Genomic DNA, 21,547 nt, shown 5'->3' with positions numbered 1-21,547 from the left:
TCAAAACCAAACTATTTCAAATCAGAAAATGACGTTTTTCATCTGAAGAAAATGAACTGCAATCACAACCTCCCTGGGTGAGAGCCCATTTTATTCCTACCATTCTTCATTCGTACAACAATTAGTCTGTCCCGATCCAAGACGAAGTCCCCCAGGCACAGTTGTGAAACAGATGATAATAGCAGTGGGGCTGTCAGTTGTTGGATTTTTTTTTTTTTTCAATGGACCTGATGAGTGACTGAAATCAAAGTTTTCCTCAAAGTTTCAGTTATGATAAACCAGCGCTTTTCACCCCAAGAAATGTTATCTCCAAAAATTCTCAGTGGTGATACAGGACCATACTGAATTTTGCAGCAGCTCATGGGTGTTATGCTATTCCAAGGTGCTGCTGCACAGCCCACAGCTACTCTTCTTAAACATAGACTGCATAAGATTGCATGCACACTAGTCTTTCAAACAACAACAAAAAAGTAATTCCTTCCCCTACATGGCAATGCCATTGAAAGATGAAATGAATTGAATTCTTTCAGGCGCAGGGGCAATGAGCCATAGCACAGAGCAGCACAGTAGCTCCCCATGTCAGCAAGCACGGAGGAAACGCAGTGAGACCTCGTGCCAGATGCACCTTATCGCTTCACTCGCATGCAGCGACAGACAAACACATCGGGAATGGCACCCCTTCCCTCTGGTATGCTCCTATCTCTCAATTCCCTGCCAGGGGAAGTGAAACGCTTGCAAAGTGACCTGCAGCCTGCGAGCATCTGGGAGGCTGCGCTGTGCAGCGAGCTATCTGGCATGGCCTTCAAGATCTTCCATTCCTCTGCACAAATTACTCCGGTCATTCAGATAAAAGCAGAGGGAAATGAAGAAGCACTTGTGTCTGGAATTCCCTGAATTTCATTACCAACCACCAAGGGCTTACCCAGGGCCAAGCTGTGTGGTTACGAGCACAGCCACGCTTTCATTTCAGGCTGATAAAGGTCCATTCATTGCCACCAGTGAGCCTTGAGGGGTGCGATACGAGTGCAAGGAGGAGCAAGAACACGGCCCCCACGGTGACACTGGATTGAACTCCTACAAATGGGGTGGCTGCCACAGCATCCCTGCTCTGATGTGTGCTGCCACGGTACTTCTGCTGCTCTTAGAGTGCTTAACCTATGTCAACTGCCTTCTGAGCCATCCGCTTCAAGACCTGATAGTGACAGACTTGTAATTCGGTTTGGGAAGGTGTGAGACCCAGCGCCTGCCCTGCCTTACCATCCCCCTGCCATAACCATCCACTTCCCTGCTGCTGGGTTATGTCAGCCCAAAAGCTTCCCTGGGGAGAAAAGTAACAGCTGGTTCTCTCCAAATCATCTCACTCAATTAAACAAAAAATTGCAGTCTGTGTTTGCACACTTTTATTGTTGACAAGGCACAAGGAGGGTGAGAAGCAACCTCACCCTCCCTCTGCTGTGCTGACTCTGTGGGATTCCTGGCAAAAGTCATCCAAACAAGAAGGTGCCACTTGTAGCCCATCATTTCTCCAAGGAAAGCCAGGGTTATAAGTGTTAGTGTCTATACAAAACTCTCCAAGATGCCGATTGTGCTCTTTTCATCCCGAGTTTTATTATATTTAGTATGTTTTCATCAAGTCCCAGTTTCTGAAGTCATGGGTTAACACAAAAGGATGAGCTTCAGGGAATTTTTTAGCTGTTGTGGTGATGAGCTTGTGGAAATCTTGACAGTTTGAACCCTCAGCCAGAAAACAAGTAATGAGCATCCAAATAGTAATTTTAAAAGACCTTACAATGCCCTCGTGAGTGCTGAAGACTGAGTCATGGTTCTGGGAAGTGCAACATTACATCTTTATCATCTGCTGCAGGACTTTACCAGGATGAAATCAGAGGTTTTCTGTAACAATTCTGCACTTCTGTCTCTTCAGTAAAGGGGGTGGTAGCAGAAGATGCCTGCCTGTTAAACTGGCATTAAATTAATAGAATTACAAGTGCTTAACAGCTTTCAAGGATCAGGGCCAGGCAACACATTTGGGTGTTTAAGCATTGATTTAAGCATCTGTCATCAAACATGTGCATTTGAATGCTTAGGACCTGACTTCTTAGTGTTATTTCTTCCCAATAAAGTAGATCTAAATCTAAATCTATACCTCACTGCAGCATCACGAGGTTATTCTGGTGCCTGTCAAGGAACCTGAAATTGAATGAGATGTGAAATATCCATGTGATAACTTAGTAGGGAAAGCTCTAGAAGGAAATTTTCTGCTGGGGATAGGCCCCAGTAATGGAAGGAGGGCAGGGGAGGCCTGGTGGATGTTTCTCAGCAATTCCTAGGCAGGCCCACGGGTCCTTCATTCTGGGATGACCCCAAAAACAATTTCCCAATGGCCACAAAGCAAAACATAGTATGTGCCTAGGAACATGGCAGGGGTTTACCTTGCTCTCAGCCTTTTCACACGGTGTATTTGCAGAGCCCAGGCTCTGGAAGCCCCAAGAAATGGGCGCACCTCTGTCATTCTCCAGAAAAGTCAGCTCAGCGACCCCCAGGCCCATCAGCTTTTATCCAGGACCTTACACGTTTTGTTACACCCCTGTAACACTGTGCCACACAAAAGCTCCCTTCTCTTGGAACAGAGCCCTCGACTCTGCACACACTCAACCTGGTCCTGCCAAGGCCCAATACACAGAACTTCCCCTATACTTTGTTATTTATTAACTAAAAGCCATATATTTTCTCCTAAATATGCTGCTCCTTCACACAGACCACGGGGCTGTTCAGCTGCTTGCCAAGCAGACCTCTCAAACACACGGTGTTAAAGCTAAAAGGGCCCTTGTAATTGTGCAGTGTTGTGAGGAGAAACGTTTCTTCCCTGTTATACCTTGTACCCCTGGGTACAGCTGTGGTCCGAGGGCCACAAAGCAGCTTTGCTGCCACTACCCCAACATGTGGGGAGCAGGTATGTTCCTCAGAGGACAATCTGATAGCCTGGATGTGGCAGGGGACAGCTTGCCCCTCTCATTCAATGGCCATGACAGGACAGGGTGCTCGGCCTGGGCCCATCACATTGGTCTTGGGATCCTGCAGAAGACAGCGCACTCTGCTCCGCTGCCCCAGCTCTCAGGTGTAAAACCACTGCAGAAGTGCCACAGGGCCTGGGGCTAAAAGATGAAGGGACTCCTGCTCCTCAGCCAGCCAGCCCACGACTTCCATTCCCCTGCTCTTACTGTGGTACACACGTACGCAGCTGCTCTTAAGGTATCGACAGCCATGGCGAGGCTCAAAGCTGCCGGATTCACACTACAGTAGCCTGGTGCAAACCCAAAATGAACAGATTTCTAAAAGGTTTCCTACCTCTACACAATTCAAGTTCCATGCCCGACAGATATAAAATGCTGAAATTACCACGTGAGGCTCTGTGAAGCCCGTTGTGCAAGAGGTTGCATGGGATTCCAGCGCAGCAATTTTCCAGCTGCCTGTGTTTCAGTCAGAAGATGCCAACTTGAAGAAAAGTGCAAATTCGGGGTGAAAGTATATCAAAATTGCATCTCTAAAAGACTTTTTAGGTTCAGGATGGAAAATTATGTTTCCCAGAAGAGCAGCAGCCTAGATAACAGAAATCTCAGCCCAAGCCCTGTTATAAATCAGTGAGAACAGAACTTTCACATTTTCTCACAGCTCTGGTGCATGCACAGATTCCCCTCTATAGCCTTTCTCTCTCTGGCCTGAGGAATACTGACTTTGTAATAATTAAGAGATTCAAGAAGCAAAGCAGAGACACCTTGAACAGGCTAGGTTGGCACATACTTCTGTCCCTTTTGGTCATTTTCCTTGCACAAATACCACCTACATACAAAATACAATGGAAAACCCAAAAACCCTGTTTATGATAAGAGAATCCAAATGATCCCTTTTGCTTTTTACATCCAAGAAATATGTTTCTGGCTTCCAAAATGCTTTGACATAAAACAGCATAAATAAAGCAAAGCACATTAAAACTCATTCCAGGTTGATTTTTATTGATTGATTGATTCGACGTGAAGAGAAATGAGGTTGTTCAGGCCTGTGGTTTAAGCCAATGGTTGCCTGTAAAAAGCCATACTCACTCTTCCCTGCTCCCAAGTAGTTTTTATTGAGCAATTGGAAGATGTTATTTTCAAAGCCGGGACTCGAGTTGGTTAATCGTTGATTAATCGTTACACCTCTTTTCTTTCAACAAAAAACAGCTAAAGGTTTGCAGGAAGGAGCCTCGGGGCTGCAACAGATGTCATGAGCCACTTCCTACAAATTAGAAAAGGAAAGTAACCCCCTCAGGTTAATTACGGGGAGAGGCCACACACGGAGCCGCGTAACGAGCCTGTGGGACAGAGAGAAGGCAACTGCTTCATATTGGATTTCAAGAGACAGAGCATGAAATCTCTCGTGCTGACTACAGGCTTTTACGCTGCAAGAGCAATGCCTCCTCCTCTGGGGAGGCTACAGGCCGTCCCGAGGGGCTGGTAGAAGAACAAGGAAGGCTACGAATACCCTCTGAGGATGGCTCTGAGTGCAGCCGTCTCCCCAGTGGATGGCCACGGCAGCTTTACACCTGCCTGGCTATTTACACAGGTGCAAGGTAGTTGGAAAGCCACGGCCTGAAGAAAAAAAGACAGGGACTTGGCTGACCTGGATGTTGTTGTTTTCCCGGTGGGATGAATAGTCCAAAGTCCTTTCATCTTTCTCTGCCTCATTTCCCCATCTGTCTAATGGAGGTGGTGCTATTCATCTTACTTTTTTTTTTTTTTTTTTTTTTTTTTTTAATAAAGTGGTTAGATTTCCACTAAAGGAAATCAGTCCTAGATAGCATCACCACCAGACCTCTGGTTAGAAGTTCTGACTTCTTTCCCTCTCCTCCCTTTCTCTCCCATCACCCCTTCCCCAGCAGGTTGGTCCAGCCTTGGCTGCAGGCCCACGTATCATCAAACTCTTTCCTTAGGGGCCAGGTCGCCTTAAAAGACACAAACGCTCACTTACAGAAAATTGGTGTAGCTAAGCCATTGCAACTCAGCTATGAACCTTAGCTGAAGGATCAGCCCCACGTTTCCTTCATCGTACACATACATCCATGGTCAGGTTAGCACGACCTGACAACAAACCCAGCAACAGAGAAAATAACCCAGAGCAAGCCAGCCAGCGGGCCCACAAGACTTATCTTGGTGAGGGGGAAATAGCTTTGTGTGTACTTAAAATATGATTTGCAGGGGTTAAGCGACAATGGATCCACAAACAAGGAGAATCCTGGCAAAAGCCAGGGTAGAGCTTCACCCTAAAGTCATCACTGACAGCAGAGAAGAGCTCTGTGGGATCTGGGCCAGGTTGCACAGGCACAGCTGAACTCCTACTGCCAGGATGGCCACACATAGCTCATCCTGAAGAAGTAGGGATAAGTAACTGCATGCGTTAGTGGTCTCGCACAGTGGCCAGGAGGAATGGAAAAGGCCAAGATTTTCAGTCCAAAAGGAATAGTTGGGTGACATTCTATCTTGTGGGGAGAAAAAAAAAAAAAAAAAAGAAAGAAAAAAAAAGTTAAACATTCTGGGTTTGCTCCAATGCATAATTTATTTTTTTTTTTTATTTTTTTTTGCAGAACAGTATTTTATTTATTTTTTAAATCTCAAAAAAAAGCAACTGGAGATAGATCTGCCAGCCTTCGGAGAGCCACAGTCACAGCCTCCTCCTGTAACATCTTCTCAGCTGTGTACACACCACTTCTAACACTCTGGGCACTTCTGGTGACATTGCACTCAGAGAGAGGCCAAGCATCTATTTACTAGTAGAAAGGTCTGAATTGGTTCAAACTTGTCATACGGCATGAGTGGTGCAAAATAACACAGCTCCCTTGCTGACACAAGCACCAAGCAGTGCTTGTGGCAGTGGACTTTCATCAACACCTATCGCTTTCAGTTTTACAGGAGGATATTCACAGATACACTAAAAATGAGTAGCTGTCAAAAATACCTAATGAATATTAAATTCCCTTCATTTTTATTACACTCATAGACAAACAAGTAATCTCCAGACTTGAACTGCCAATTTTCATCTCATCTAACTTCCCACATCTTCCAAAAAAAAAAGTTCACCAAATCAACAGATGAGAGGCTAAATAAAGCTGGTTTTCTTGACCAGGGTTAGTTGAGATGTTTCTGAGTTAATTTGCCTGCCTCCCAGGCACCTTCTCAATACTTAGAGGCACCCGTTTGTCATCACTGATGGCTCATCCTTGCAAGATGGAGTGACCCAACCTACATGGCAGGAGTGCTCATGCCTGTGAACTTGACATGCATCTACTGAGGAGAAAAAAGCCCGTGGCCTCCATATGTCCAGCTGAGCACCAAGACTGCTCAAAAATTACAAGGAGACACGTTGCTGAGCTCTGATTGCCCTGTCCCAATGATGCAGGATAGGACCAAGCTGAGCTACAAGAACATGGCATGGTAGGTCTTCATAAAAACGTCCCTACAGCTGGGCTACATGAGTGGGTTCGGTTTCTTGTGGCAGATATGAAAGTCACGCACAGTCCAGCTGGGGACTTATCAGTGTCCTCTTCAGTGCAAAGGGACAGCAAGGCAGCCTGGCAAACTGAAAGAGTGCAAGTCTTGTTTATACATATACCCAATTTTCTTGGGCTCAAAGGATTTCTCTTTCAACAAATAACAGGATTGGAGGCTTTTAGGAAGCTCCCACAGGCTCGTAAGTGGAGTCTAGCCCTCAGTGCAGCCAGTAGGTTAAAAAAAAAATCCAACTTAAACACAGCTATCGTGATTTGCACCAGCTGAGGATCTCTCACCCAGACTGTACGGGGAACACGCCCAGGCTGCCTGCCAGCACCCTTGGCTTGGCTGCCGTAGGAGCGACGGGCAGGTATGCGTGACCACTCACCATCAGATTTCTCCACAATGACAAGCTTTGAAGTCAGAGCACTTTGCTCTCCTTGCCCGAACCGTTTTCGCTCGAAACAATCACTATTTAGACGGGAACCTCGCTAAAGTCATTTCAGATTTCTTTCCAACTCCTCTGTCAGTGATGAAATGTAGTTAAATCACAAAAACAGAGAGACCTGCCTGCTCCATTGCTCCTATTCAGCGCAGGCTGGATATCCCAACCGCCCCCACTATTTGTCAGCACTGCAAGAGAAGACACCAGCTGAAAACCTAGAAAGAGTAGGACTGAGCAAATGCCTCTTTTGGCTGAAAATCTCGTTAAGCTGCTCACTGCGAAACCTGCTAAAAAGCTCCTCGTAGCCAGCGGGGCTGCTGGAGGCTAGAAACGTGATTTGTGGCCCTCGTCCTGCCCATTCAGAGCAAAAGATAACACCTGCGGGAAGCAGGCGAAAGGTTAAAACCTGGTACCTCTGTGTTTTCCTAAGTGCCGAGCTTGGCACCAGAACAGAGGCTGGGAACAATAGCAGGAGCACTGCGCGTGTTTTCTTTTCCCTTAAAGTAACATTTTTGCTGCAGTGTCATCTTTCTGCTCAGCCAAGCAGGCGCTCTGGGTCAAATCAGCTGCGTGAGCCGTCAGCAGATTTTTCTGGCCCTTTCAAAAGATCTTCAGGCATTGTATTAAGAAGCCAAATCGGTGAAAAAACAGGGGGGAAAAAAAAAAAATCGCAGACTGCCCACACGTTTTACCGGTCAGGCGCTCACATGACTGTGAAATAATCAGCATTCTTTTGGTGAAATGTAGCAGCTTTAAGCCAGCAGTCTGGCTTCAGTCTCTGGAAAAGAGTGTGCTTTCTCGAAAAAGCTAAAACCAGGGTATTACAGCCTGACAGCTTCAAAATTCCTCAGACCTCCCTTAGGAATCGCTCACAAAAGAGCAGGCTGTTCCCCAGGGCTGGGTGTCAGGGTAACAGCCCCTCTGATGGAAAACCTTAAGGGAAGGCATACTTCCATTTATACAATCTTTTATGCTCCAGCTAAATGGCTTGTTTATAATTGTTGGGTTTAGGTGAGAAGAGGCTTCACCTCTCCTCTCAGCTCCTATAATGCAGCAGTGAGGGATTTGGGGCCTGGTGGGTCACTTCCCGAATGGAGGAGGGAGAAGCATAATTTCCTAGAGTTTTCCACGTTTTCACATGAAGGCAAGCATCCTCCAGCAGACGTGGACACCAACAACATGGGCACAGTCCCACTTTCACAACCTTTACTTCAAATCATACCCATTTCTACCCATACACCAGCACAGCAGAGAGAGAAGAGGCTCTGAACAAACTTCACCACTGTTTGCTGGGGCTGCCATAAGAGAAACAACATTAAAACCAAAAACAACAACAAAAAAAACACCCTTTTAATACAAAATTTCTTCACAGGCTGTTCCTATCCCAAGCAGAAGAAATTGCAGAGTTCCACATGGGACTTCTAACAGCTACCACGAGTCTCTGTGGTTAGGGTGAGAATCATCAGGTTGTTAAAACTGAAGATGACAGAAGTTAAATTGCTCGTAATTGTGCCTAGCAGAACTGTTTGGGCTAAGGTTTCGCATGCTTGGGACATGTAATTACATTTTTATGGGGAACTGTAATTTTATGAGAAAAATGGTATGAGAGCTTCTGATTAGAGATTGTATCACGTGGCATATGCATACAGATGCTGAATTAAGCCAGAAGAGGATGTTTTCTTCGATTCTTTGTTTTGCAACTTTAATAATTTAATGTCATTTTATCTATATCCATTTAATAAATGGATAAATTAACGCTGATTCCTAGTAGTTGTGAAGAAGAGGAGCTGAACTAGTCATTGCTATGCTTTAAATAACAGGTGATGGCCTGAATTCCTGTTTGTACAGTAGTAAAACGGTGGCCTTCAAGCTCACGCCTTCCCTGCTGACTCTTCTCATGTTAACTTCCTCCTGTCTGCACTGCACTGCAAGAAAGAGCAAATCGTTTCCAAAACGAGACAGAAGCCTGAAATGCAAATCAGAGGAGGAAGCAGTCAGAAAGGGGTCTGCATACAGATTCGGGAGGTTATCGGGTCTTTTACCTGACCGGTAATCAATCTGGGTGCCTGATCAGCTTCAGGGGATGGACCCAAGAGGAGCACAAAGGCTCTTTATTCCCTCTGCTCACGCTGTGACTCGGCTATAAAGCCTAACCTGCTGGGAAGGGCAAGGTGGAGCTGGACATAGGGCCTATCAGGTAACGTTAATGTTCAGCCAAGATACGGACCTTGTGTTTGAACGAGACAGACAGACTTTGAAGAACATAATCTGAGTTGCCAATAATGGCTGGAGTGAAAGAACCTTGCTCTGGTTACCTTATAGGATGGGCTGGTAAAGCACAAACGGATTCTTATCAAGATGTTGGGTTTGTGTTTTTTTTTTAAAATCACTGATTCACATGGTAATCGCTGAGAGTACAAAACGCAAGGTCTTCAAAGGGAGGTAACATGAGGAGAGTATAGATTTACCCAGTTCATGTTAGGGTTGCACGCTTTTGTACTGTGTGACTGTTTTTTTTATACATATAAACCCTCCTGTACTCGATGGGACTAATCCTACCCACTTCTTTTCAGCTTCCCTCCAATTCCAGTTGGACGCAGGCTCGCCAGCAGCGGTGAAAAGCAGCAGCTCTCCTGGGGTGCTGTGTTTCTTCGATTGACCTTAGCTCTGTTTACCCTTGCTACAAAAGTTTAGGTCAACATCTGCTAAATAAACTGGAGTGCTGGGTCGATGGGGACAGGGAGGGGGAGTTAAAAACAAATGGGATTGTTCTGAAACAAGAGAGTAGCTAAAGGAGCTCGAGGGAGATTGTGGTGGGTCAGAAAATTGACCCAATTCCCACTGAAATCTATAGAAAGCCTCTGGCATCTCCCATCCAGTTTTGAAGTTGGCAGAATATACCTGACTAAAGGTAGTGTTACCAATTCAGATTGAACCATTCTCCAAAATCTTCAGCCAAGCCACACTGCTGTTTCTTTTTTTTTTTTTTTTTTTTTTGTCTTCATTTATAGCACACTGAAAATACTCATACTTCTTCACCCATATATGCAGCAGTGGCTTAGCTCATACAGCATGTTTAATGGGGACAGCAGCTTATGTTTAGGACAGCAGCATCTGTCTGCCCTACCAGCTGAATTCAAGTTAAACAACCAGCTGCAAGCATGGGGGCTGGAGGGGTGCTTCTGAAGCCGACAGTGAGTTCACCCCAATTCACTGGGGAAAGCCAGAAACACCAAATGGGATGGCACACACTTCTTCTGCCTCCAGACATCCAGGAGGAAGCTGCAAGTCTTGGGAGGGTGTTAGTCCTGTAAGGATGATGTTCCTTAACAGTGATCCCAGCCTCACTCCGGAGTCTCCAGCGTAGACAACATGTACCAGAAATCCTGCACTTATCTTTGGTTTTCAGAGGATGCTTCAGCTGTGTGGGCTGATGTATGGCTTTGTTTTAGCAGCTATGCTCACACTAGGAAACCACTGACTGCATAGCATACCATCATACACCAGTAAAGCAGTCCTTAAATAACCGTATGTTCAGTATTCAGCATATGCCTTTAAAGCATCAGGATTAGCATCCCTTAAAAAAGAACAGGGTAACATGAGAGCAGATATTCCCATTATCAACATATCTACATATTTTTTAATCCCAACCAGCACGTGCCCCTGGTGTTATCTCATGGCAGTATGTTCCAGAGCTTATCTAGAATAACTTTTGCTTTTCATCACCTTCAAAGTTCCCTGAATATTTCCTTGTTTGTCTGTCAGGATGCCTTTTGGCGTACTGGACAGCTCTGTTCATGTTCAAGAATCTGAAAAAGGGACAGAGCCCAGCTGATTCAAAGAGACTGTCTAGAAAAAAAGACAAATGAGGCCTTCCTTGATAGCAAGCCGCCTGATACTCTTTCATACAAAGCAATACTGAGACTGGCACCGTGTCATCTGAGGTGAGCACAAGCCCATGTGTACAATCGCAGTATTATGTAGGGCTTTGGGGCAAATATTGAAGCCTGGACCAATCAAAAGTAGGTAAGTAGCCCCAAAAAAATCATTAAAAACCAACGTTGATTAATCAAAGATGCCAACTAACTGGGAATCTGCCTTTGATATGAAAAGCAATTTTCTAGACACAAAAAGGTGATGCTGGAACAAGGCTCCATTGTCTCCTGCCAACCCCACTGAGAAATGGAAACAAAACCGAACTCATCTCCTCCGAAAGCATCTCGCTGAGCCATGCTGAAACTATCAATGGGCAGGAGGAGACAGGGGCAGGTAATGGCAAAGATGGAAGGGATTCCTCTCAGGTTAGTCAAGTAGACTCCCGATGCTTCAAGATTTAAGCTGTAATTTGTTAAGTCCAAGAACAGTAACCATACATGTTGTGTATGTATCAATCCCATCTTGGGATATTTAAGGGTTAAGTAGTCCTTACAAAGCATTTTCTTTACTGACGGTAAAGACTTAGAAATATATTACTAATAAAATCAATAACAATTACAAAAGAAACTCTAACAGTATCCATCACAGTGGGAACCCCCTGGATTCTGTTTGTAGTGAAAAGCAGCAAAATAGTAACCTAAGCCTGCTCGGTTCACCTTTAAAAGAAGAAAATTAGGAGAAGCAGGGAGTTGAAATCTGTGTCACTTGATAGCTCCTGGCAAACTCTTCTTGGCTTTATGGTTATGCTTCTAAATCCTCTCAATTTAATGGCATAGGTTTCCCTATTTTTAGATCACAACTTAAGGCAGCTCTACTTTTTTTCCCCATGTTACTTTTTAACCAGATCCTGGTCATTAAACTTAGCAGCACAGGAGCAAGAGCGTCCTTTCAAAAAGAAAAAAAAAAAAAAAAAAGCATTGATGCACAAATAACTGCATGGCTAGAGAAAGGAAATCGCTCCCAGGGGCTGACAGACCTCTTAAGTTTCCACTTCGCTGGCCCACGAGGCTGGTCTGGTGCTGGGACTCCCGAGCCCCCGGAGGTGCCAGGGCGCTTGGCGGCTGGCGGAGAAGCTGCCTTGGCACAAGTCCCCCATCGAGGGCAGGTCACCAGCAGGTCTGCATCGAGCTCCATACCGCCTCGGTTGGATTATAATCAAATAATCCCCAGTTTAGTGTAATAATCAGGGTGAGGATTGCACCCTGCTGCTTCTTCCCTGCCCGGCTACGGTTGGGCTGGGGGGGAGCTTTGCACCGGGAGGGCACGCCGTCCTCCAGATTGTTTTGAAACAACAAGAAAAAAGCTTATCGTAATCCTCCTGGCAATTAGAGCCCTGGCTGGCTGTAAAGTGTAATGCATTTATCAAAACCTCCTTTGAAGGCGCTGAGGGAAGTGAATTTGAAGCTGTCGGGGACTACAGGAGTAAGAGAGCTCAGCTGCTGCCGGGGAGCCTGAACTGGGGCGAGGGGGCAGAGGGAGGAGGGAGAATTCCCTTGTCTGGGACGTGCACATTTTCCATCAGCCTGTTTGTACAAGGATAAATAAAACGTTATCTTGCTGAGTGTATCTTTCGAAAGCTCGGCAGATTACAGCTGGCATGCTTCGGGGGCTCTTCCTGCAAGGTTCGCCAAAATGTTAGCCACCCTGGAGCCATAAATCATCCCAAACCAGGCTGCTTCTCCCCTCCTCCCCATCAATGTGAGAAAAACCCAAGCCGTTTAAATTTAAAAAGAGAGAGAGAGGGGAAAAGTTGCCACTTTTTTTTTTTTTTTTTTTTTACAACATGCATCAGCCGTGTTTTCCTGGAGGTGATTCATACACAGCAGAATGGTGAAGGGGATCATCTCCCCTTGCCACACAACGAGGCCCTGGTCCAGCAGCATCAGGTGAGATTACAAGGGTGCAGTCTTGTAAAAAACATCTAAAGAAGTAGTCCTACAGACCTCTGGACATTGCTTTCCCTCTCCCTCTCGGCTGCAGGTCATTTCTTTAGAGGACAGGGGAAAGAACATGGCTCATGATGCTTGCACTCCCCTCTTCTGCTTAAATTGACCTGAGCAACCTGCAGGGAGCAGGACCCCTGCATCTCCTCCCTGCACGGGGTGGGATTTCTCTTTGCCCATTACAGAGGCACAGTCCCACTCCCCCTCCCAAGACAGCTTCTCTCCTCCACCAAATTTTCTTAATCGAAAACCACTGAACATCGCCTTACATATTTTTTTTAAATCATTCCCAAATCCTTTTCGGGATTCCTGCTGAGATCCCAGGCTGCGTTCTGCCCTGGAGTAGCTCAGCACAGTTACGTAGCTGGGCTGCTGATTTCCATCTACTAGAGGTCTCCCCCCCCATAGCCAGCTTCACTCCCTGCGCTCACTTGTGCACAAACCTTGTCTAAAAACCTCCTGGTGAAACCTCGCAGTGCATCCTCCCCTGCACGGGGCTATCCTTGGGATTTAAGGAATGCAGGCATTACATTGCTATGAAAAGGGGCACTGTACTGCATTTACACAGGGAGGTAGCGGGGATGAGAGCCAGGGTGTAGTAGCCTTACATCTGTGACAACGTTACAGGGGTGACAACAGCAAAAAACTTTGATCAGTCCCGGAGTACAAACGCAGGTTTATATTCTTGCCATCTGGCAGAGTATCATGTTAAGAGCCGTGCAGACAACAGTGGCTGCTGCTACCCAGTGTACTATATACCAATAAAAGCTGAATGGCTCTACAATAAAGCAGACTTTTGAAATAGCTGTGAAAAGAAAATCTAGGCCACTAAGTGCTGTTAGAAACAATGTCCTTATATTTTTTTTTCCCTTCCCTGGCCATTCTCCTCTGTCTTGCTACTGCTCTTGGGATTCTTCTTCCCTCCCTTTTCCCAGCCCCGGTGGCTGCCCAGAAAGCTATCAAGTGAAATGCTGAAGTTAAACTAAAGGGTGAGTTCCTTTAACAAGCATTAAATAACCGTCAGAAGGGGCAGACGGGCAGCTGCCTTCACAGCTGAGACCAATCCCCCTCCATAAATGGTGACGTGCAGCATCCCCATGAATGGGGGAGTAAATGCAGCCTCCACTTTCCTGCCTTTGCTTCCCTTACTCAGTGCAAAGGGATAAGAGTCCCAGGGGGTGATCCAGAGACCCATGGATAAAATCCTGGGCTAGTATAACTAGTATCATTTTCCATTTCTCCAGAACTTCTCCAGCACGAGTATCTCCAGTCACCCTCTGGACAAATGCCCATAGCAGCTACAAACTCCCAAATGTGCTCAAGCCACCACTGCTCAGTGGGCATCCGTCTCAAATGCAGAAATTTTAGCTCAAATTCATGTTCTACCCTGCACTTTCCACAGAATAAGAGCACATTTGCTCTGACACATGCAGTAGTGCATTACACGGGGTTATTTGGGCATCCCACTGATGAGATTCAGAAGGAGGGATGAACCCTCATTTCACTCATGAGTTCACCATAGCTCGAAGATATTTCCAAAGCTAGAAGCAAAGTTTTCATGCTGGTGAAAACACCATTGCCAATGGCACATCATCTGAGGGTCCCCAAGAAATCCCTTCCCTCTTTTTGGAATATGTATTTCCCATTAAAAGGATTAAGAACATTAGCCAGCAGCTAGATGGAAGAAAAATATAGCCTGGGAGTTAGATCTCATTGTTACTACCTTTTCCTATCAGGAAACACAAATGGTCTCAGAAGGGAAGCAATGGAAACCCTCATTTGAAACAACTGACCAGGTTGCTGGACTAGACAGCCCTGACCTGGCAGGAAGACCCAACAGCCCTATTCTTCCTCTTTGGCATCTGTGATCCTACAATTGCCCATCCATTGCAACAAATCCTTCAGCTCCTCTGTCAGATTTCTTTTTTTTTTTTTTTTTTTTATGGGCTTAATTCTCAAAGGAACTCATTGCCCTGCATTCAGGCCGGCTTTTCATCTTCAGTCACAACTCTGAGCTTTCCAAACCCGCTCAGTGCCCAGGAGGCTATCTTCGGAAAGCCCCAGATGAGGTGGCATTACTTTGCCAAGACTCTGAAGTACTATGGATATATTTGATGGATGCCCGACTCTTCAACAGGAGGAAATGTCTGCATGATGTTCTTATGGATGTTCACACTCTCAAAAGAGCTAGATACTATTTTCCCAAAGTAACTTGACCCATTTAAAGAACTTGTCCGGGAAAGCCAGTTGAGTATCTCTGACATCTGCATTACCACAGACGCTCTGGTATTAACCATCCCCTTTATCTCACTATATTTCTGTTGATAGCTGAACTATGCAGTGCAGTGGTTCTGGCATCCCAGCAATGGCTAGTTATCAGGAGCAGGAAAGCACGAGGTCTGGGAACTCACTGAAAACATTCAGAGGCGATACGTGAGGGACTGGGAGAGATTAGGCAGAGTTTGCTGGGGCTCCAGGAATTCCTGTAATTCAGGAGTTACATGGTGAGATTTTCTTTTTTTTGTGTGGGACAGCAGCGAGCAGGAAGATGGAGTTTTTATTTCTCTTTAAAGTTATTTTCCCAAAGCCTTCATATATATATAGCTTCTGCTTTTTCTCCTGTTGCAACCAGCTGGGGTACCCAGGGCAAGTCTTCAGAGTAACAACACTCGTGTCAACTGGAGAGGCTCACCTGGGATCTCAGTTCACCAGGAACTAGATTTTGGTGTCTGACTGACAACATCCATAGCTGCCACCCTAGCAATTCACCACTTAGGGCGAATTAGCATGAGCTAATTAGTTTCAGGCAGAGAACACTCAAAAAAAAAAAATCCAAGTGTGTAAGATCAGCCATCCTAGGTTTTATTTAACTTTTTTTTTTTTTTTAAATCTGCTGCTGAAACAGATCCCAGAAAGATGATGTAAGACACCTAAACCAGACAGATGCTGTAGATACACAGTCAAGTGTTCAAACTCACTAAAATGCTTAAAGATGTGACTTCAACCCTGAATGTTTCTGATGTAACAGGCATCTAAGATGTCGAGGTTTCACGGACGATGCTAATTATCCTAATAGCTCATCTTTTCCCACACGCTTCCATACCTAGGTTCTTGATTTGCCTGGGGAAACAACCAAGGCAACACCAAAGGGATCCAGCAGAAAACAGATGTGCCAACAACGAGGTCTTGCAAGAGCTGTGGCTACGATCATTTACGGGCTCCTGCCCGGTCATGGGGCAGCTGTGAAAACAAGGCTGCTGGGAAAGCACCAAGTGAAGCCGGGGTGGAAATGCCAACACAACCCCGAAGCCCCAGCAGCCAGTCTCAGACACAGACACTACAGTGGGAGCTTTCTCGCATTGTTGTTGTTTTTCCCCGAAATAGCCTGTTAGATAAAGACAGCCAGCGATTAGCTAAGTGCCATCTCCCCTGATAGGCGTTCGCCCATTATCTGCTCCTGACACCTAATATCTAATTGCACTGAGACATCCCAGCAGGACAGCCTGTTCTAAGAAGGACTGAATAGACTGACTGTGGGAAGGGGAAAAAAATAATAAAAGAGCTTGCTGGCACATCCAAGAAATTAAAAGGCTGCACTCCAGCAGGGTTAGGATGTCAGCATGGGGATTTCAACAGCAAGAGTGCAAAAGGTTAGTTCTAGGAAAGGTTGGCTACCTCTCAGAAGCACATCCAGGTCCAAGCTATTGGGTCTGGTAAGGTTTCCTGCCTGCAAAAATAATCATGCGCTCTCTGACGATGAGGCCTGGGCTCTTCTCTCCTTCCTTTCTGTTTGTAACACATCACTCCAAGGACACCAGTGAGATCAGAGGCTCTCTGTGCCTCGGGGACAGCCCCTGCATTGCCATGCTTAAAATCTGCATGGAGTAAACAACAGGGGAGAGGAAGGGTTATCAATCTCAAGGGCGTTATTATTGCTGTCTCAGTTTGGGGGGGGGTTCATTATTTTTTTAAACATGATAACTTCACTGATCCTATTTACCAAGCAACCTGATCAGCACAGCTGGCAGGGCAGCACAGCATGGCACAGGAACAGGTGACTGAAAAAAAATGCCTGAAGTGCACAGAGCAACACAGGGAACCTTTGTCAAAGGCCAACTTCCCCAGGCTTCATCATGGAAGCATGAGATCCACGTGTCTGCCTTCCATCTGGTAACTGATGAGGCATCTCCAGCGGTGCGAGAGCTGCAAACCAAACCTTGTAGGTTTTGGGACTGACACAAGTCATCCTGCCCCTGAATGCAGGGCTGCATCCACCATAAACATGGCGTTGCTTCAGTGTTTGTTGTAAGCTAAACAGAAAGGTATCAACTGTTTGGAAGCCTCACACTGTCCATGTAGGAGGGAGGAAAATCATGAATCCTTAAACAGAAGTAAAGGAAAATTATGGAGTCTACCACTGCTGACAACTTTTGGCTATAAGATTTGTCTTCTACCTTGTCTTCACTCATAAAAAAGCACTTCTGGGTTATGATCTGCAGATGTATGCAAAATACCAGGAACAAGGCAGAGGTTTGTGGATTATGCTGTTGTGCTTTGTGACTTGCACATCAATGAAGCAGCAGCTGTGATGCATCCATGACAGTCATCACAGCATAAGGAACTCATGGACCCCCAAAACTGACACAGCTCTCCATCCTATGTCACACACGTCACATTCTCCTGAATACTACTTACCTGGTGCATGGTATAACATGCAGCGCTCAGGGACATTGCTTTAATTGGCTTTGAAATCAGCCTGGAAGTATCCCAGTTATCCAATGTTGGAAATGTTCATGATGCATTAGATTGTTTTTCTGCCAAATACCAATGCAACCATTTTACAGCCCTAAACCTACTCTGAGCCCTCTAGTCTAAGCAGAAGCAGCAGTGCTCAAGTCTGGGAACAGGCTTGGTTTGCTCAGGTTTTAGGATTTGAGACAATCTTTGGCTGCAGATGTAATTATGCTGCAGAACTCATTTCCATAATACTGCAATCTTCCAGACTGCTCTGATCGGATTCATACCACCTGGAGAAGCATAAAAAAGCTCCCAAACCCCACCACACACTGTCCTAACACCACTGCTGTTCTCCTGATCACCATGCTAAATGCAACCAAACAGATGTCTCTGGTCATGCAATCCAAATCCAAAACCAAAAACTGTTAAGTGTGGATTAGATTTTCCTCCATAAAATTACATAAAACCTCCACAAAAGCCTTTCCTCCACATAAAAAAAAATAGGATGGAGATATAAGAGATAATGTTCCCATTCAGAGGGACCTCAGTACGTTGGAGAAATGGGAAAACTGAAATCTCACGAAGTTCAACAAGGGAAAGGGACAAGTCCTGCACCTGGGGAAGAATAACTCCATGCATGAGGACAGGTTGGAGATATTCAAAACAAGACTGGACATGAGCAACCTCATGAACTATATAAATACTATGTAATAGTGATTTGAACCTGGAGCTTCACATCCCATCCAGCAACCTGACCTCAAGATGAGGAAGACCACATTGTCTTGTTCTTCCTCTTGCTTCTCCCTTTGGATCTCCCTGATTAAGTTTTCATTAAACTTATACCTCTTCCCAAGTATATGGGTTTCAACACAAGTGCAAAAAACAATTTCAGGAAAGCTTCATTTCCCAAATACGTTCCCATCAACACTAACAATGACTTAACTTTCTCTGTGTATACACAACACAAGTCCAGCTGCAACGTGTGTTGTGTAAACCTGGTACAGTTCTGCTGAAGTCAGCAGATGTGGTCCAGATTTACACTGCTTTCTTGGAATGAGAAATTTTGCTTTCTATTTATAACATACTTCCTTGCTAAAGAAATAGCCTTATAATGGAATTCATTTTTTTCAGTAAATGCTTTAGAAAAAGAAACAAAAAAGTCCATCAATTACCAAAAAAACTTCCTATGCAAGAGCAAAGATAGCATGTAGGCCAAGTTTTGTTGTTACACTGACACAAAGCTGGAGTTGTCCTGATCTTGTCATTAACATGACTGCATATTCACTCTAATTTAAACAGACAGCAGAAATATGTTCTCATGCAAGTAATACATAAGTCTGCCAGGAATCGGTGAGACTTTAGCTCAATTCAACAGTTAAGCATACCAACAGACAAGTATTGATGATAAATAAAGATAATGAATGAGAAACTTGTGCTTAGCAGCCTAAGCAATTAATAACTAGAGAAAGACAGGCAGACAGACATATGAAATCCGTCAGCACATGGAAAGGATCCATTAATTGCTTTGCATGCAACTTGTTAAAGTGGACCGCTTTTTTCATATTGTTTTTCAGAAAGGCAAACTTGTCAGGGCATTTATAATGATGGTGCTGAGCCACGGCAGAAGCTCCCTCCTGAGCAGGGCAATGCCATACCCACCAGGCATGGCTCAGGTGGGAACCAGGGCACCAACAGCACTCCCAATATTCAGATTTTCCTCCCATTAGGCAGGTGACTTTCCTGTTGACTTACCTCCCTTTTCTTTAATGTCTCCAGAGCAGATCTTTCCAACATAAGTCCCATTCATTTTTAATCTCTCCCTCTATTTAACTTGTCAAGGCTCTAACAAATGAGGAGAGCACTCTTGGCTGAAGGTTTTCCTCTGATCTGCTTGGTCCAAATAGGTACACGGAAGCAGCTATACACTTCAAATGACACAGCTCATGTCTCAGAGGACACGAGACTTCAGCCAGCAGTGGGGCTTAGAGGCACCCAAGGGGAACACTAGACCCACCACCATATCCCCTTATGTTGAAATAAATAGATATGCTCCAGCACCCACCTTAGCCTTGCTTGCATGTCCCAGGTAACCCTCAGGATGGGTAAAAAACAAGTGAGGGAACTTCCAGAAGGTGAAAGTGGGTGAAATGAATTAAAATTCATTTCAAAGACTGCAGGAGGCTGGCATGCAGTGCTTACCATGATCTACTCAAGGTCTGGAAAGGACCATTTTCGGCAATCATTCCAACTTATTTTTCAGGACCAGGGACTAACCCCACTTCCATGAGCCCAGGGGTGCTTCCTTGAGGCCTCACAGAGTAGTGCAGCTTCTGCTGGAGTGATGGGGCAAATACAGCAAACACCCTTTAAATGAAAGAGTAGGACACCTGACAAGCCAAATAGGCAGAAAGCACTGGAAAAGAATGCTTTAACATCTGTCTTTCAGAAATCCTGCTTTCATTTGACATCCCGTTTGCCCTGAAAGCCTCGCTTTTGTCATCACTCACGGACCTGGTGCCAGCTCACATTGTCACCAAGACCTTCCGTCCTCTCCCTCCTGTCACACATAACCCTTAACTGTAAGCACTGGCCCTCCAGATGGACACCAGGCCTGTGGGCCACCTCAGGAGCTCCCTGCTGCCGTACCTTACCCATCACGTTGTGCCATACCCGCCACCTCACGTCCTACCCGCCATGTCGCGCCTCACCCACCAACCCACCCAACCTCATGGCGGCCATGCCCAAACCTCAGCAGAAAGGCTGAAACACAGACTCTTCTCTGCCAATTTTCTTCCCCCCACCTCCATGCCAGAAGGCATTTATCTGAAAAAAAAAAGTCACCTTTAAAGACAAAACACAGGCAGGGGCTATTCACAACACCTGGGCGATGGGAAGAGGAGGGCTGCAGTCCTGGCAGCCTTTCCATCCATGCGCTATCTCAAACTCGGCTCCCTCAGTCCCTACACAAGCATGGCTTCCCTCTTGACTTGCTATTTAAAAACTCTCCCAAGACTGGGATGCAGCAGTTTCAGATTAACAGGCTGGGGCTGTGAGCAGGAGGGTGGTGTCTCTCCTCAGCTCTGTCATCATCTGCAGCTGAGCACCAGGCTTCTCCTCGGCAGAGCTGCCAGGGCCTCCATGTTGGACTGGCCTGTTTATTTACTTGTATCTTTGTCTTATTTTTTTGATTTAAGGAGGGACATTTCCAAAAACAGGTTAGAAGCTTTGATTCTTAGGGAGAGAAGATTCAGTCACGGGTATACATTATACAAATTTTAGGTTTTATTGCATTTACACATCCACTGTGAGCTCACTTTACCAGAATAGCTCTTTATCTGCAGACACGGCTTGCTGACCTGGGCTGAACACGGAGCCCACATCAAGGCAGACAGCACTACACCATGATTATTTGGCATTTTGTTTTGAGTAGGATTTCAGAAATTTCAAAATCCAGCTCGACATCAAGTGGCAACAAAACGCAAAGTGTGAAAATTGTCTTAAAAGTAAACCCGTATTTTAAAGAGGATTGTTTGGGTCTGTAGATCAGCAAAGCCCACACTACTCTGTGAGGCACTTTCATTTTAATGGGATGGGACTGCTTTTTCTGATGGAAAACAGTTTCTTTCCCAGATTATTTTTTTTCTATATATATCAGAGCTAATGTAATACATGGAAAAGAGAGAGAGCATTTTTTCATTTTGCAGCAATCATTTACAGTGATGCAAAACGGGCTGAAGTGCTGTCATGCTAGCACAGTAGGGTTTTACATCACAAACATCATGGCAGCTTCCCAAGGTCCTGATCAGGTCAGAGCCCTGATCAAACGAGGTGTGGGGCAAATGAGAGAGCACATCCAAATGGAGCAATAGGGCAGAAAGCAGGAGGATGAACAGGGCTATGAAACAAATTGCAGCAGGCGGACTGCAGAGGCAGGAATACAGCCCCCACAGGCAGCACACACC

At 45.4% G+C, this 21,547-nt stretch overlaps 1 protein-coding gene and 1 long non-coding RNA gene across 2 annotated transcripts in view; both read right to left on the bottom strand.

Annotated features, from left to right (window-relative positions):
* The window catches only part of FGFRL1 (fibroblast growth factor receptor like 1), a 167,550-nt gene that overhangs the window by 110,447 nt on the left and 35,556 nt on the right, over positions 1 to 21,547 (bottom strand). The gene's annotated exons all lie outside the window — the stretch shown is intronic.
* Positions 8,253 to 20,671, bottom strand: LOC311436428. The gene is made up of 4 exons (XR_014692837.1): positions 20,427 to 20,671; positions 19,785 to 19,949; positions 9,012 to 10,546; positions 8,253 to 8,894 (listed from the first exon to the last, which is right to left on the bottom strand). It is a non-coding gene; the product is annotated as an uncharacterized lncRNA (long non-coding RNA).

Source organism: Aythya ferina (genome assembly GCF_964211825.1).
Source record: "Aythya ferina genome assembly, chromosome: 4".
Taxonomy (NCBI): Eukaryota; Metazoa; Chordata; class Aves; order Anseriformes; family Anatidae; genus Aythya; species Aythya ferina.
This window is presented reverse-complemented; position numbering and strand designations above follow the sequence as displayed.